This window comes from Nicotiana sylvestris, chromosome 12 (assembly GCF_000393655.2).
Source record: "Nicotiana sylvestris chromosome 12, ASM39365v2, whole genome shotgun sequence".
NCBI lineage: Eukaryota > Viridiplantae > Streptophyta > Magnoliopsida > Solanales > Solanaceae > Nicotiana > Nicotiana sylvestris.
In genome coordinates this window covers 105,846,981-105,852,980 of record NC_091068.1, presented here as the reverse complement: position 1 = coordinate 105,852,980, position 6,000 = coordinate 105,846,981, and the positions used below count along the sequence as shown (strand labels likewise).

General features: G+C 38.7%; 1 non-coding gene across 1 annotated transcript; it reads left to right on the top strand.

Annotated features, from left to right (window-relative positions):
* The first annotated feature begins 517 nt into the window (after window positions 1-517).
* On the top strand, window positions 518-602 carry TRNAM-CAU (transfer RNA methionine (anticodon CAU)). Its single transcript is given in 2 exon segments — window positions 518-555; window positions 567-602. It is a non-coding gene; the product is annotated as a tRNA-Met (tRNA).
* The last annotated feature ends 5,398 nt before the right edge of the window (window positions 603-6,000 follow it).

The following is a 6,000-nucleotide window of genomic DNA, read 5'->3' as shown; positions in this document are numbered from 1 at the left end:
TTACTATTTAAAAAAGCCAGTTTTTATTTGAGTATCATATATTTTTAAATATTTTTAACTAACAGAAAGTTATGAGTTAGAATGTGTTTGTATAGTTTCTAAATCTGTAAATTTTAATTACTTAAACAACTTTGAATTTCAATAGTCAAATTTGTATTAATATTACATGCGTTGACCCAAAATTCGAACTTGTCATTCTTTAGGAAACAATGAGAAAATTTGGTTAAACATTAAATTTTCTTCCTAAAACAAAAGATGTCATGAATAAATCGAGATGACGTCAAAGCAATTGGGGTACATAATATGATGATTTTCAATTTTTTTATTATAATTTGGATATACTGAGAATATATATATATATATATATATATATATATATATATATATATATATATATATATATATATATATATATATTCATTTCTTGCATTAGGAATATGAATTAGTATTTCCTGGAATTTACCGAGCTTTTTGAGAAGAATGTTCATTAAAATAAAATACCAGTTGACAGTAACAAGGGGTGATGGCGCAGTTGGCTAGCGCGTAGGTCTCATAGCTTCTGAGTTATCCTGAGGTCGAGAGTTCGAGCCTCTCTCACCCCATTAATCTTTTTCTTCATACTTTGTTGTTTTCTATGAATTTATTAGGATACAACTTTTCGAAATAAAAATAATGATCTTATACTACTAGCCCTCCTAGACTTTTCGATTGTATAAAGAATTTAACAAAGGAATTGAGGCTAATTTGACTTCCATTTTTGGATATTAAGGCTAATTTGACTTCCCCTATAACAATGTAATTTTTTTTTTAAAAATAAACAACGATAATAAGATGAAGCTAATGGAACACTCGAACGAATTATTATCTTCTGGTATTAATTTGGTGAGGTTTTTTTGAAAACCTTTTTTTCCTTTTTGTTCACTAATTAAGTTAACAATGGTGTACAAGCGACTAAGAGCCCGTTTGGCAAAGGAATTGAGGCTAATTTGACTTCCATTTTTGGATATCAAGGCTAATTTGACTTCCCCTATTACAATGTAATTTTTTTAAAAATAAACAACGATAATAAGATGAAGCTAATGGAACACTCGAACGAATTATTATCTTCTGGTGTTAATTTGGTGAGGTTTTTTTGAAAACCTTTTTTTCCTTTTTATTCACTAATTAAGTTAACAATGGTGTACAAGCGACTAAGAACCCGTTTGGCAAAGGAATTGAGGCTAATTTGACTTCCATTTTGGATATTAAGGCTAATTTGACTTCCCCTATAACAATGTAATTTTTTTTAAAAATAAACAACGATAATAAGATGAAGCTAATGGAACACTCGAACGAATTATTATCTTCTGGTGTTAATTTGGTGAGGCTTTTTTGAAAACCTTATTTTCCTTTTTGTTCACTACTTAAGTTAACAATGATGTACAAGCGACTAAGAACCCGTTTGGCTGTGCTCCAAAAACTGTTTATTTTTAAAGTACTTTTGTTCAAAAATATTTTTCAAAAAAGTACTTTTGCAAAGTAGCATTTTATATTTGGCCAATTTATTGAGTAGTACTTTTTGCAAGCAAATTGTGTTTGGCCAATCATTCCAAAAAGTACTTTTGAATATCAAATCACATAAAAGGACCATAAAAATTTAGTTTGCAACTAGTATTATTTAAAAGAAATAAATAACTTAAAATATTTATTATCTTAAAAATATAATTTTAATTTTTTAATCAATACGAAATATAGTTATTCCAAAACGATAATATGGGGATCTAGTATTACTTATTATATAATAATTTAAATATATCAAAATACATCACTCAATATGAATTAAAAATATACTCTTCTGAATAACTATATAAAAGAAAAAAATATTTATAGTAAAGAAAATATTCCAGAGAGAAATAGGAGAGAGAATAAAAATATAATAGAATAAAAAGAGAAAACTGTATGTTTAAAAAAGGAAAAAAAATAAAAATATTAAATTAATGAGGTATAATTTGAAAAATATAAATTTAATGTAAGGATAATTTTTGTCTTGAATAAATTAATGTTTTGCTTATGCATATGATTTTTGGAAAAAAATAAAATTTGTAGCTTCTCTCTAATAGCAAACAAACTGCTTCTGCTTATGCTCAAAAACACTTTTTTATTTAGACCAATCCATCTCAATTTTTAAAAAAAAAATATTTTTTTGACGGGAAAAAAAATATTTTTTACTTCCAAGAAGGTTGGCCAAACATGCTCTAACTCACAGTATGACCAGTTAGGATATCACTGTATTATTCCAACTCTGTGATATGTGGTTCAAGTTAATGGCTGCTTTGAAATTGGGCGTGTTTGGTGAGAAATGAACAGGCTTATTAACATACTACATTACGACTTACGAGTAATAAATATGAGTCATGTTTTATTTTTGTCAGATTATTTTACAGTACTAATTATATTAATTTAAAAAGCGAAAGACGACGGCTTTTAATAAGTGGTTGTGAACTTTTGCATTATGAACACCACGTTAACATAACTGAAGATATATGATTTGAATGAAAGGGAACTATATATTTAAAGGTGTTTGACTAAAAAGAGTTAAGTCTTTTTATAAACTAATTAAATAAGAAGATTTGACATAAATTCTAGCTAAAGATAATTTTTCCTAGATGTGAGGTAGAAGATAAGAATGAACAAGCATAGATGAACATGAAATTTAATTATAACAATAATTGAATCCCGTAATATAAGAAGAGGATGATGATTTTTATAATATTGAATAATAATGAAGAATACATGGATAAAAGGGGTCACCGATCTTTAATAAGGTTGACCCCCACACATTTGATATGATGAGACTAATGATGTATACTGAGGATCTGAGCTCCCTTGCTTCTTTCTCCTTAGCTAGGAGAAAGAGATGAAGATCCCTCTTTCTCTTTGAAAATATGTATGTGTGAGTTTGCCTCTGCCCCCTTTCTTCTTCTTCTCACTTAGAATATATACTAGGTATCCTCATTTACCCAACGGTCATTAGCCATAGTACCTAAGTCATTTTGCTGTTTTACATATTAGCCCTCTGAAATACCGCAACATCCAAATCTTCGTACAAGTATTCTGAGTACACGACCTCGACCTTAGCCGAGGTGCTCGTCGCTATAGCGTTGTACAAATACGACTTCGTCCCAAATGACTTTACTGTTCCTCTTTCATGCAGATTCTTATTTGGTCAGATTTTGACCCATACAGTTAGTCCCTCCGCCTATTGGGGTCGTCTTTTGGCGAGCTCGATGGGCGGACTCTGTCGATTCGAAAGTTCTGAGAAATCTGAGCACTTTGGGCCATAGGCGAATACCTCGTGGCGAGGTAGCGACGTGACGTTTCGAGAGCTGCATCAGACCGTCACGTCAGTTCAGAATGTCATTAAAACTCATCATGCGTTATTATGGCGCATGTTTTCTATGTATTGCGTCGTTTCCCATTCCCTTTCCGTTTTCAAAATAGCGCCATTTGGTTTTCCCGCTCAGGATATTTATATCCCTATAAATAGGGGAAAATCTTACATTTGAATGTTGTGTTCCCCAATCGCTTAAGAAAGACACTCGCAGCTTTTGTTCTTCTCCTTCAGTTTCTCACATTTCCCTTTCTGTTAAAAATTCTTGTGGCCGCTACCTTTTTCCCTTATTATTTTCGATTCTTGCAATCAAAGAAGAGATGGCTAGTGCATCCTCCAACCTTGATAGAGCTGTTGGTGCTCAGGTGCCAAAAAATGATATACCGCTACTCGAAAAAGGAGTGGATCTAGCGGAGGACGAGAGTTTTCCGACGGTAGATAAGGTGGTTCCTCGCCTAGGGAAGGCGAGGACTGACTTCAATAGCCCTACTGGGGATGAGCCGGAAGTTGTTCTTTCTACGATGGATGCTGCGGCGCTCACGACGTTCAAGCCAAATGGAGAATCCTTGATCACATTGAACTAGTTCCGACGGGTCGTGATATAGTGCACATACACCGTCCGGGCTACTGCGCGTTCTACGCGTACCCATTTGTCATTGGATACACGCTTCCCCTTCCCTCCTTGGCAGTGGACTTCTGCCGCTTCTACGAGGTGTATCCGGCTCAACTCTCTCCGTACGTATACAAGCTCTTCCTTATGCTTATCAAGTACGCGGAGCTGGACGATCGGGGAATTTCTCTACAACACATGCTTCACCTATTCGCCCCCCATTTTTATAGGAGCACGATGATTCACATGCGTCATTGAGGAACCAAGGGTTTGGTGATAAAGATGGATGACAAGGCCAATCGCCGCTTTTGGGAGAACCTCTTCTACATCCGAACAGAGTACGTAGTATCGAACACTGCGGGGTTTCCTGAGGCATGGAATTTTGCATGTAGGTCTCCTTTTCCTTTTATCATATTATATTTTTTTGAACATGGCTGTTGGTCGTCTCCCTTTAGTGACCGTCGAGTGTTTTCTGTTTCCTCAGCCGAGAGAGGGTACCTCCTCTACAAGTTGCCAATATTTGCGAATGAGTGAGCTCGATTCTGCCCCACATGATGGGGATCCGCGAATGTGCGCCTTTTGACGAGAGGTTCGGGCGCAAATCTTCCGCTGGTAAGTCGGCTTATTTCGACCTTAGTTGCTTTGTTCTTTGTTCCGTCTTTTTCTTTATCTTATATCTTTGTTTGGTCGAATCTCTTATTGGCAGGTCGGAGAGGAGCGAGAAGGGCCAGGGCTCTTGTCCTTGCTTTTCGTCAACCGGCTTTCTCTCCCCGGCCCGTTCCAAGGATAACTATGGATGAGGGCGTCCAAAGTCCGGTTGCTCGGAGGGCCGCGTCTGCAACCGAACCTGTTCGTTAGGAGGTTGCTCCTCGGTCGGACATTTCGGTTTCCATAGTCCGTTCAACAGACGAACCTTCTCGTAGCAGTGGCGAAGAGGCACTGTCAAAGAGGCGGAGGTTGTCAGAGGGAGCATCTTTGGTTGAAACGTTCTCGAGGGGCGACCCTACTTTGGCGGTATCTGAAGCTGGAGGTGATACCGGCCTGGGTGTGGAGGGGGTGACCGTTTCGGTCGTAGAGGGAGCTGCCGTGGCAGGGGACATAGTTCGGGGGCTGCCGCGACTGTTCCGAGTGGTCCATCGACATCTCGGCAGGGCCGCACCCCTTCTTCGGCTAATGAGAGGTTGAAGGGCGTAGTGGTAGATGATTATGAGTCTAATTCTGATATCGATCCCGGTGAAATGAGGATAATCAAGGAGGGTTTTACCAGGGTCGATGTGAGGGGGGAAGGCCCATCCCGTGTGCTCGAAATTCCGTCGGACTTTAACCTGTTTGAGGACACGGTGGACTTGGTGCCCCAATTCGACCTTATGTGCTCCAACGCCAAAAGCGAGTCTCTTCGGGAGATCAGTGATTCTGGTTTGTCACGCGGTGTGGTTGGGATGGCCTTGAGGGTGAGTTTCCGTTCTTTTTGTTATTTTCTTTGTTTTGTGCCATTTGCTTTCGCTGATCCTTCCTTTTTTCCTTAGACTTACATGCTGGAGATCGAGAATGAACGTAGGGCTGAGACGCGGGCCGAAGTCTTTCTGAAAATGGCCACGAAGTATCGCTGGTATCCCAACAGGTGTCGTGAGATGCACGCGTAGCTTAGTGCAGGCGAGAATACTCAATCCCTTAATGAGGATTTAGAGAAGAGGGATGGGGATCTGATGCAGTCTATCCGCAGATGTAGCGAGCTCGAGAGGCTGCTTAGGGCCAAAGACGAGGAGCTCAAAGTGGGCAAAGGGGTTGCGGCGGACTGCGAGGATCTTCAAGCTTAGGTGTTGTCTTTGCAAGCCGAACTTGAGCAGAATTCCACTAGATTTGCCGATTTAAGTGCAGAGTAGACGGAGAAGGTGGCTGAGTTGGAAAGGAAGGTGGCCAAGTTGAAGAGGGCAGGAAGCCCGAGTGGCAGCTTTGGCGAGGGTAGTGGCGTGGGAAGACACTATCCGCGTCCTCAGGTCTGAGTGAGAAGTCGAGAGGG